This window comes from Chrysemys picta, chromosome 3 (assembly GCF_011386835.1).
Source record: "Chrysemys picta bellii isolate R12L10 chromosome 3, ASM1138683v2, whole genome shotgun sequence".
In the NCBI taxonomy this organism is placed as follows: Eukaryota; Metazoa; Chordata; order Testudines; family Emydidae; genus Chrysemys; species Chrysemys picta.
This window is the reverse complement of record NC_088793.1, coordinates 33595202-33607804: the sequence shown is the minus strand read 5'-3', so window position 1 is coordinate 33607804 and position 12603 is coordinate 33595202.

The window sequence follows — 12603 nt, the reverse complement described above, 5'->3', positions numbered from 1 at the left end:
ATGCAGTATCAAGTCAAATGCCTGAGAGAAATCTAAGTAAAGCTTCAAAAACAGACTCCAACGAGAGACTGCTGAGCTGGAATTGATATGCAAACTAGATACAATCAACTTAGGCTTGAATAAGGACTGGGAATGGCTGAGCCATTACAAACATTGAATCTATCTCCCCTTGTAAGTATTCTCACACTTCTTATCAAACTGTCTGTACTGGGCTATCTTGATTATCACTTCAAAAGTTTTTTTCTCTTATTTAATTGGCCTCTCAGAGTTGGTAAGACTACTCCCACCTGTTCATGCTCTCTGTATGTGTGTATATATATCTCCTCAATATATGTTCCATTCTATGCATCCGAAGAAGTGGGCTGTAGCCCACGAAAGATTATGCTCTAATAAATTTGTTAGTCTCTAAGGGTACGTCTTCACTTACCGGAGGGTCCGGCGGCAGGCAATCGATGTTCTGGGATCGATTTATCGCGTCTGGTTAAGACGCGATAAATCGGTCCCGGATTGATCCCGGAAGTGCTCGCCGTCGACTCCGGTACTCCAGCTCGGCGAGAGGAGTATGCGGCATCGACGGGGGAGCCTCCGTGCCGTGTCTGGACTCGCGGTAAGTTCGGACTAAGGTACTTCGAATTCAGCTACGTTATTAACGTAGCTGAATTTGCGTACCTTAGTCGGAAGTGGGGACTTAGTGGGGACCAGGCCTAAGGTGCCACAAGTAGTCCTGTTCTTTTTGCGTATACAGACTAACATGGCTGCTACTCTGAAATATGTCAACATTATCTTTTTAAATCAAACTTGTAATAGAGTAAAAAAAAAGTTAGACAGGATCTATTTTCCATAAGCCCATGATGATTTGCATTAATTACATTATCCTCCTTTAATTCTTTATTAATTGAGTGCCATATCACCATCTCCATTATCTTGCCGAGGACTGATGTCAGACTGACAAGTTTATAATTACCCAGGTCATCTTATTTACCCTTTTTAAAAATTGGCATGACAACATTAGCTTTCTTCCAATCTTCTGGAACTTCCCCAGTGCTTCAAGAGTTTTTGAAAATCAACATTAATGGGCCAGTGAGGTCCTCAGCCAGTTCTTTTAAAACTCTTGATTGCAAGTGATCAGAACCTGCTGATTTAAAAAGTCTTACTTCAATAGCTTCTGTTTAACATCCTCCAGAGATACTAGTGGAATGAAAAGAGTGTTGTCATCCTTATGTCTTCCTGTGTATTTGGAAAGTGCCTGCCGGGTTTTTGCTCTTGCTGTAATCTAATGCATAGTAATTACATGGCTGTCTCAAACTAATGTTTTAGTCAGTGTTATGGAAGTCTGGAAGCCTCTGTTCTATTCCTAGCCTTGCTAAAGGCTACCTAAATGAATTTGGAGAACTCCATTAACTTCTCTAGCCCAGATCCCCATAGGTTTTTAGGCATCTAATTCCCACTGAAATCAATGGGAGTTAGCTGCCAAATACCTTTGAGAGTCTGGACCTTTATACCTCACTTTCCATATCTGTAAAATGAGGATTACACTATTTACTTTATGGGCTGTTTTATTACATCCATGCTTCGATGTCCTCTGATGGAAAAAGTGACAGCAGTGCAATCGATTGTTTTCAGCCCTGGATTCTTTCCGGTAAAATAGTCTTGTTGGCCAGACCTTAAAACTCTTCATATCAAACTGGTACGATACCACTAGGGAAATTAGAAATAGTGGATGGAAGATGCATGTGGTTTAACATTTACATGAAGAAGAGGGATTCTTCTTACAAGAGTTGAGAGTTCTTACACAACAGCAAGGTGTGGCGAGACTATAGCAACAGCAGCTGCAGTTAAGCATGTCCCACAACACTCCACTGGCTTCACAGAGTTCAATGGAATCACATCAATGGAGTTACACCAGAGAGGAATTCAGCTTTCCCTTTCAGTAACTCAGTGAACACCCAACTATTCCTAATCCAATTTTGACACAGTTCATACTATATTTTCAGATCCCATTTAGTCCTTGCTAATCAATCTTTTCTAGTTCAGCATAATTATACAACTGCTCAGTGGATATGTTGGATTATATTTATTCTCCTTGCAAGATTGGTCAGAAAATGTTAGGCTTTTAGTTTTTCCAATAACTAAATTCCTATTGAAGAAGCTCTTTTCTCTTTCATGTCAATAACAGTGATTTCTGTTATGTCAGGCATATTATCCTGAACTATTAATTCCCATCATGTTAAAAATAAAATCTTAAACTCTATCTGATGGTTAGATAGGAAAAAAATAATCCTTTCTAAACCACCCTGCTCCATTAGACCAAAATAGCCAATTTCCCTCGTAAAAGGGATGGCAATATTATACTCAGAGGAAAAAAATTACAATAACATCCAGGATTTTCACTTGAAGTAGAGATCTGGGTGACTGAAGGAAGAAATTGGATATGATCACTCATGTTTTCCATAAACTAAGAGCAGGATGTGTGCAGGATCCAGGGAAAGAAAAACAAAGCAAAACACAAACACATATAAGATGGCCATGTAAGAGAAAGCAGAGCATGGCTCTCACTCCTTCTCAAATCCTCTCACAGCTCTTGCCCTTTGGCAGGCATGCAGACTCCCTGAGCCAAATGTATCCCTGCTGTAACACCATTAAAGCCAAAGGAGTTATACCAGGGTTGAATTTGGCCCCATGAGTTTTAAGGAGCAATACACAGAATCATAGCTACGTGGCCCTCGACGACTTGGTACAATTTATAAAATTACAAGGCAACTGATGCGCTTCAATTTTCCCATTTAGTTGACTGAGTCAGACAGTGTGCATGAGAGGCACCAGCTGGCATGAACATTGTCTTCAAATTTATCTCTGAAGTTTAATGATGCAGAGAACTTGTTAGGGCTCCAGAGGTGGGAAAAAGGAGGTGGAGAACAACAACATGCAGCTGACATCCTACTGTGTTGTTGGATTAGGGTCACTGACCACATTCTCTTTTTGCTAACACAGTTGGCATACCTTACAGTGCGCCAGACATTTGCATTTCTGTGTTAACTGGCAGCTATTTCTCAGAATGGCTCTTGGGATCCAAAACAGCCAAGAGGATGTTTCCAAGCCTAAACAGGACAATTCTTTGGCCTGGTCCACACTAACCCCCCACTTCGGACTAAGGTACGCAAATTCAGCTACGTTAATAACGTAGCTGAATTCCAAGTACCTTATTTCGAACTTACCGCGGGTCCAGATGCGGCAGGCAGGCTCCCCCGTCGATGCTGCGTACTCCTCTCGCTGAGCTGGAGTACCGGCGTCAACGGCGAGCACTTCCGGGATCGATCCCAGAAGATCGATTGCTTACGGCTGGACCAGGAAGTAAGTGTAGACCTGCCCTTTGAGTCCATTTGCCTTTTCTGATTCAAGACTTGCAATTTTCCCCTTGCTGTTACTGCCTTTCCATCAAGCAGGAAAATGGCAGCTCAGAAGAGAAATGACAAATACAGTCCTGAAACCACTTTGTGGGTAGGTCTATACTTACCTCCGGGTCTGGCGGTAAGCAATCGAACTTCTGGGATCGATCCCAGAAGTGCTCGCCGTCGATGCCGGTACTCCTGCTCGGCGAGAGGAGTACGCGGCATCGACGGGGGAGCCTGCCTGCCGCGTGTGGACCCGTGGTAAGTTCGAACTAAGGTACTTCGACTTCAGCTACGTTATTCATGTAACTGAAGTTGCGTATCTTAGTTCGAAGTGGGGGGTTAGTGTGGACCAGGCCTTTGTCTTTGCTCATCATAGAATCATAGAATCATAGAATATCAGAGTTGGAAGGGACCTCAAGAGGTCATCTAGTCCAACCCCCTGCTCAAAGCAGGACCAATTCCCAGCTAAATCATCCCAGCCAGGGCTTTGTCAAGCCGGGCCTTAAAAACCTCCAAGGAAGGAGACTCCACCACCTCCCTAGGTAACGCATTCCAGTGTTTCACCACCCTCCTAGTGAAATAGTTTTTCCTGATATCCAACCTGGACCTCCCCCACTGCAACTTGAGACCATTGCTCCTTGTTCTGTCATCTGCCACCACTGAGAACAGCCGAGCTCCATCCTCTTTGGAACCCCCCTTCAGGTAGTTGAAGGCTGCTATCAAATCCCCCCTCATTCTTCTCTTCTGGAGACTAAACAATCCCAGTTCCCTCAGCCTCTCCTCATAAGTCATGTGCTCCAGACCCCTAATCATTTTTGTTGCCCTCCGCTGGACTCTTTCCAATTTTTCCACATCCTTCTTGTAGTGTGGGGCCCAAAACTGGACACAGTATTCCAGATGAGGCCTCACCAATGTCGAATAAAGGGGAACGATCACGTCCCTCGATCTGCTGGCAATGCCCCTACTTATACAGCCCAAAATACCGTTAGCCTTCTTGGCAACAAGAGCACACTGTTGACTCATATCCAGCTTCTCGTCCACTGTGACCCCTAGGTCCTTTTCTGCAGAACTGCTACCTAGCCATTTGGTCCCTAGTCTGTAGCAGTGCATGGGATTCTTCCGTCCTAAGTGCAGGACTCTGCACTTGTCCTTGTTGAACCTCATCAGGTTTTTTTCGGCCCAATCTTCTAATTTGTCTAGGTCCCTCTGTATCCGATCCCTACCCTCTAGTGTATCTACCACGCCTCCTAGTTTAGTGTCATCTGCAAACTTGCTGAGAGTGCAGTCCACACCATCCTCCAGATCATTAATAAAGATATTAAACAAAACTGGCCCCAGGACCGACCCTTGGGGCACTCCGCTTGAAACCGGCTGCCAACTAGACATGGAGCCATTGATCACTACCCGTTGAGCCCGACGATCTAGCCAGCTTTCTATCCACCTTACAGTCCATTCATCCAGCCCATACTTCTTTAACTTGGCGGCAAGAATACTGTGGGAGACCGGTATCAGAGGGGTAGCCGTGTTAGTCTGAATCTGTAAAAAGCAACAGAGGGTCCTGTGGCACCTTTGAGACTAACAGAAGTACTGGGAGCATAAGCTTTCGTGGGTAAGAAGACCGTATCAAAAGCTTTGCTAAAGTCAAGGAATAACACATCCACTGCTTTCCCCTCATCCACAGAGCCAGTTATCTCATCATAGAAGGCAATTAGGTTAGTCAGGCACGACTTCCCCTTCGTGAATCCATGCTGACTGTTCCTGATCACTTTCCTCTCCTCTAAATGTTTCATAATTGATTCCTTGAGGACCTGCTCCATGATTTTTCCAGGGACTGAGGTGAGGCTGACTGGCCTGTAGTTCCCCGGATCCTCCTTCTTCCCTTTTTTAAAGATGGGCACTACATTAGCCTTTTTCCAGTCATCTGGAACCTCCCCCGATCGCCATGAGTTTTCAAAAATAATGGCTAATGGCTCTGCAATCTCACCCGCCAACTCCTTTAGCACCCTCGGATGCAGCGCATCCGGCCCCATGGACTTGTGCACGTCCAGTTTTTCTAAATAGTCCCGAACCACTTCTTTCTCCACAGAGGGTTGGTCACCTTCTCCCCATGCTGTACTGCCCAGTGCAGCAGTCTGGGAGCTGACCTTGTTCGTGAAGACAGAGGCAAAAAAATCATTGAGTACATTAGCTTTTTCCACATCCTTGGTCATTAGGTTGCCTCCCTCATTCAGTAAGGGGCCCACACTTTCCTTGATTTTCTTCTTGTTGCTAACGTACCTGAAGAAACCCTTCTTGTTACTCTTAACATCTCTTGCTAACTGCAACTCCAAGTGTGATTTGGCCTTCCTGATTTCACTCCTGCACGCCTGAGCAATATTTTTATACTCCTCCCTGGTCATTTGTCCAATCTCCACTTCTTGTAAGCTTCTTTTTTGCGTTTAAGATCAAGGATTTCACTGTTTAGCCAAGCTGGTCGCCTGCCATATTTACTATTCTTTCTACACATCGGGATGGTTTGTTCCTGCAACCTCAATAAGGATTCTTTAAAATACAGCCAGCTCTCCTGGACCCCTTTGCCCTTCATGTTATTCTCCCAGGGGATCCTGCCCATCTGTTCCCTGAGGGAGTCAAAGTCTGCTCTTCTGAAGTCCAGGGTCCGTATTCTGCTGCTCTCCTTTCTTCCTTGTGTCAGGATCCTGAACTCGACCATCTCATGGTCACTGCCTCCCAGGTTCCCATCCACTTTTGCTTCCCCTACTAGTTCTTCTCTGTTTGTGAGTAGCAGGTCAAGAAAAGCTTTGCCCCTAGTTGGTTCCTCCAGCACTTGCACCAGGAAATTGTCCCCTACACTATCCAAAAATTTCCTGGATTGCCTGTGCACCGCTGTATTGCTCTCCCAGCAGATATCAGGGTGATTAAAGTCTCCCATGAGAACCAGGGCCTGCGATCTAGCAACTTCTGCTAGTTGCCAGAAGAAAGCCTCGTCCACCTCATCCCCCTGGTCTGGTGGTCTATAGCAGACTCCAACCACGACATCACCCTTGTTGCTCACACTTCTCAACTTTATCCAGAGACTCTCAGGTTTTTCTGCAGTTTCATACCGGAGCTCTGAGCAGTCATACTCCTCTCTTACATACAACGCAACTCCCCCACCTTTTCTGCCCTGCCTGTCCTTCCTGAACAGTTTATATCCATCCATGACAGTACTCCAGTCATGTGAGTTATCCCACCAAGTCTCTGTTATTCCAATCGCATCATAGTTCCCTGACTGTGCCAGGACTTCCAGTTCTCCCTGCTTGTTTCCCAGGCTTCTTGCATTTGTGTATAGGCACTTAAGATAACTCATCGATCGTCCCTCTTTCTCAGCATGAGACAGGAGTCCTCCCCTCTTGCGCTCTCCTGCTTGTGCTTCCTCCCAGGATCCCATTTCCCCACTTACCTCAGGGCTTTGGTCTCCTTCCCCCGGTGAACCTAGTTTAAAGCCCTCCTCACTAGGTTAGCTAGCCTGCTGGCGAAGATGCTCTTCCCTCTCTTCGTTAGGTGGAGCCCGTCTCTGCCTAGCACTCCTCCTTCTTGGAACACCATCCCATGGTCGAAGAATCCAAAGCCTTCTCTCCGACACCACCTGCGTAGCCATTCGTTGACTTCCACGATTCGACGGTCTCTACCCCGGCCTTTTCCTTGCACAGGGAGGATGGACGAGAACCCCACTTGCGCCTCAAACTCCTTTATCCTTCTTCCCAGAGCCACGTAGTCTGCAGTGATCTGCTCAAGGTCATTCTTGGCAGTATCATTGGTGCCCACGTGGAGAAGCAGGAAGGGGTAGCGATCCGAGGGCTTGATGAGACTCGGCAGTCTCTCCGTCACGTCGTGTATCCTAGCTCCTGGCAAGCAGCAGACCTCTCGGTTTTCCCGGTCGGGGCGGCAGATAGATGACTCAGTCCCCCTGAGGAGGGAGTCCCCGACCACCACCATCCTCCTCCTCCTCTTGGGAGTGGTGGTCGTGGAACCCCCATCCCTAGGACAGTGCATCTTTTGCCTTCCAATCGGTGGAGTCTCCTTCTGCTCCCTTCCCTCAGATGGGTCATCTAGTCCACTCTCCGCATTAGTACCTGTAGAGAGAACATGGAAACGATTGCTCACCTGTATCTCCATTGCTGGTGCATGGACGCTCCTCTTTCTCCTTCTGGAGGTCACATGCTGCCAAACCTCCTCACAATCCTTCTGTCCCTGCTGCGCCTGCTCTGAATCTTCAGAACATTGCGGCCGTAGAAGCATCTCCTGACGTCTGTCCAGGAAATCTTCATTTTCCCTTATGCAACTCAGAGTCGATACTCATTTCTCCAGCCCTCGAACCTTCTCTTCCAATATGGAGACCAGTTTGCACTTTGTACAGACAAAGTCGCTTCTGTCCTGTGGAAGAAAGACAAACATGGCACAACCTGTGCAGGTTACAACAGCTGATCGCTCACCTTCCATATCACCGTCCTCTTAAGAGCTTCCTCAACTGTTGCAGGAACTACTCAGAGAAACCTGCAGATGAAAGCCTCGGTGCGCTCTCCCCACGCGAACTCCCAGGCAAACTCCCGCTGTTAGCCTCTGCTGTTCGCCGCTCAGCTGGTTCGCTGCTGACTGCCCTTATATACCAGTCAGGCCCACTCTTGGGGGCCTCTTTGTTTGTCTCTTTGTTTTGGAGCTACTTATTTCCCACTACTCTTTTTCCTTTTGCAGCATAGGAAGCTGCTATAAACGATACCAGGGACCGGGCCAGTGCAGAACTGACTTCAGGGTGTATGGGTGCAAACTGGTCCTTTGCACCCCCACTCCTCAGCAGTGCCCCGCACTCCTTTGGGGCAGCTCAGCAGCTGCCCCTAAAGTTCACTGGAAGATCTTTATACAAGGAAGGCTTCCGTACCACCTCAGCAAAGGCTCAGCTCCTCTGACTCACCTCTGAACCAAGGTCTTCTCCATCTAGGGGAAAGATCCTTTGTTGGTGCCAACTGTCATAGCTGCATTGATGGAGCTATGACAATATACCAGCAGATGACCTGCCTCATTGTAAACACTTTAAATTATGAGGCATCTTTTTAACATTGTAACGATTGCTATGTCTATATAGCTTCAGGGGCATTTATCTGAACTTCTACCTTATCCTGGGCAGGGCCGGCTCTAGGCATCAGCGCTTGGGGCAGCAAAAAACTTGGAGCCGGCCCTAATCCTGGACCTGCTCCCACTGAAGTCAATAATAATGCTAATGAGAATTATGGACACACATCTTAATCTGCTACAGTTGCCATTCTAGCCTCACCCAGAGGAGCTCAGATTACTCAGACAGCAGGTTCTCATGTATTAGAATGTTAAACCATATTGAGAGCTACTGCAAACATCTGTTTACAGAAGGAAATAGGTTAGATGATATAAATAGGGCCAGAGTGAGTTTACATTACAATGCAAACAAAGCTGTTGAAAATCAAGTGAAAATTGTGTATTTTGAAAGTAGCTAAGTGGGGAAAACACATTTCTGGCTATTTATTGGCTAGAAATCTGTGTACTTTGAACTCCGCTGCAGATAATTTTAATAACATCTGATTTTTAATAAGGTACTTGGCAGCTGGGTATAGCTGTGTAATGACTTCAGTGTGTGAACTGGAAAAGGAGGTAGCTTTTGATTCTACTAAGAGATTAACATTGAAAACAGGCTCTGTCTGCCCTACTCGATAAAACCTGAATGCTGAGCAATCCCTGTGACCTTTTTGTGTACTCCATTACCTCTAGCCTTGTTGTCTTGATATTGGTTTTAACTATTATTTGACTTATTTTACTTATGCTATTAGGAGATCCTTACAAGAGGCTTTTCTCATTTAGGAAAAGTTAATCTGGTGGTCCAAACAGTTAAATGTATGGTTCAAAATATTTGATTAGTTAATAGCAATAAAGAAGAAAGAAGCTGTTCTTCATGTAAGAACTATACTAATCTAGATACATTCTAATAGAAAGTGTGTGTTTCTATAAATAAACCTAAATATTATGGATTTTGGGAGAATGGATGAACTAGGGCATTGGAAATAAAACAGTCTTTTACTTCTATATTGCTAGTTTTTAATTCAGTGCATGTAGTAGCGCCTAAAAGGCACTATTCTCAGATGGTTTTGTGGTGGACTGCGATAAATAAAGGGGGTGGGGAGCTCTCTTTTATGGACACCCAGCTAGCCAGTTAGCTATAAAACCCCTGTTAGTAACTGTTCTCTATTTGCTTTACCTGTAAAGGGTTAAAAAGTCCATAGGTAAAAAGAAGGGGGTGGGCACCAGACCAAAAGAGCCAATGGGAAGGCTAGAACTTTTTAAAATTGGGGAAAAACTTCCCCTTTGTCTGTCTGTTGTGGTTCTCCGGAGAGGGGGGGACAGAGCAGCAATGAGGTAAAAAGCTTTGGGCCAGGTATGAAAATCATCAGATCATACCTAGAAACTATTCATTTGAAACCCCAGATATGTAAGTAGATCAGGAAATGCCTAGGAAGACGCGATTAGGTTTATCTCTTATTTCTTTATGGCTTGTGGACTCCTCTGTGCTAACCCCAGGTGCTTTTGTTTTGTGTGTAACCCTTAAGCTGGACCTCAAGAAGCTATCTTGATGCTTTTAATTGTTTTTTTTTAAATCTAGCAAAAAGCCTAAGTTCCGGATGTATTTCTTTAATAAAATTTACCTTTTTTTTTTAAAGAACAGGATTGGAGTTTTGTGTCCCTAAGAGGTTTGTGCATATCTTTTTTGATTAGCTGGTGGCAACAGCTGATTTCCTTTGTTTTCTTTCTTAGCTCTTCCCTGGATGCAGGGGTGAAAGGGCTTGAGGGTACCCCACAGGAAGGAATTCCCAAGTGCGCCTTCCTGGGTTCTCAAAAGGGGTTTTTTGCACTTGGGTGGTGTCAGAATCTACCCATCCAAGGTCAGAAAAAAGCTGTAACCTTGGGAGTTTAACACAAGCCTGGAGTGTCCAGTATTAATTTTGAGAATCCTTACCTTCTGCACTCAAAGTGCCAGAGTGGGGAATCAGCCTTGACATGGACTTTGTGACCCCAGTCCAATTCCCAGTGTTTATATTGCAAAAACTGCTAACACCATGGACACAATTCTCACCAGAGAAACCAAATATTAAATGGGCCCTGGGAATGAAACTCATCTCTCCCTCACTGGGGTGGTGCCTAGAAGTCAAGACTAAGCATATTGCTTGAGCAGGTTAAGGAGGCCTGAACTGCTTGTGCTGGAAATGTTTTGTGGCTAAACAAGAGGACATAGGCAGCTCCTAAGCTGGCGTAAATGAGTATAGTGCCACTGATTTCAATAGAGGCATACTGAATTACACCAGCCGAGGATCTGTCTCTTTACCGCCAAGGCAGTCAACCCAGAAATCTTCAGCAAGTACTAAATTCATACACACAGATTTGGATTCTGATCCTCAACAGATGTAAATCAACATTGCCCCACTAAAATCAATGGCGCTACACCAATTTACACCAACTTAAGATCTGACCTATATTGTGAATTCACATCCAATTGTTCAGACACACACAGGATTCATTCAGATTCACATTGTTTTATAAGACTGAAATTAAAAGTATATAGAAAATGTTCTGGTCATTTCCATGTGAAAGAGCCAATGAAGGTTAACCTAGGTTATTCCCCGCAAAATTAATTTGGAAGCTTTCATTTGAAAAATTTCTATCCTGTTCTAGTGTGATGGCACTGTCGTCAAGGCTATAGTAATAGCTCCGGAAAGCTTTAGATTCTGGCTTTGAGGAAGGCCACCATCCATTCAGTGGGGAAGCTGTTTTGCAGCTCAAACCCACTGTCAAACAACAATGGATTGCTCCATGAGGAGCAGTTGCAGAGATGGCTGTGAGATGGGGAATTCATGTGAAGATCCTACTGTGTCAGTTGTTCTAAAATAAGTTGTTAATTCGACTGTGAAAAAAGCAATTCTAGCCCGGGCTCAGTTTTCAGAGTATGTGAAAGTGTTTCACAGTTCAGTGTATGATTTCTTCTAAAACAGACAGAAGACATGGGATTTTCCAGACAGGTTCAGGCATTGTAATACTTTCCTCAGGAATGCCTTACAAGTTCTTACAAATGAACCTGAAAGTGGGCTAAGTCACATTCCCAGCCAAATTAAAAAAAACAAAAAAAATCAGAGGCGAATTGTTTGCAGGAGAGAGGTGGCTGCTAACACAGGTGAGTCTGAATTAACTCTTTTTATATGCATGGACTAGCTGTGCTCCCGTGGGATTTTCCTGCTGGTTTCCTATTCTTTCCAGGACACATTTCTATTAGCATCGTAGGCCCAGTGCACGTGCATAGAATGGAATGTGTGCATTGGACATGGGGTAATTTGCGTTTCAGGTCAGAAATAAATCTCCTGGATTATTCTGGCTTTATTTTTTTAAAGTGGGTTTTGCACACTTGGTTTTGGCAATACCACTGCTGCCAAAGGGGACAGCAATACCATATTGAACTGCTATATCTTTCAGCACTATCTCAATCCCGATCTAGCCTCTTGGCTGGCAATGGCAAAACTCCCATTGACTTCAATGGTGGAGTAGCAGGCCCTAAATAGGTATTGCAAGCAGGTAATGGAAGAACCACCATTCAAATGGTCTTTCTGCTAGTTCATTATTTCCATGTACATTTGTCCTCTAAATCAGGAAGGGCAGAGAATATTAAGAAAAATGTATGTTTATCATAGATGTATCTATGCTTGCATGTGTGTTAGTTAACCAAACTTTTCTAAACCTTAAAGAAAGTTTGGATCTGTTTGAATTTGGGTGCAGGTTCTGCTCAGTTTATTGCTGTGACAGTGATGAATATAAGGGTACAACCTTTTACAAGACTATGATAAATTGTGTACAAAGTATGCCTTGTGAGGTATCATTTGAAAAAAACCCTCATGCTTTACTGAACATTATTGTCCTGGTAAAATGTGTGTAGCAACATTGTATGAAAATTTAAGATTTTACTGTACGACATTGCTGAGATATGCTCCAAGTTTAGAAAAGCAGCCCAAATCAGTTCTGCAGAGACAAAAGGTTAGCCAGCACCTCAGCTAGGAGTCAACATAATCAAGTGGACTATTACCGGGTTGAGCGGCCATTGGCAGGAAGAAGGATATGAGTGAGAAATATACATGTGGGCAGACAGACTTGCTGTCACTGAATCCCAGCT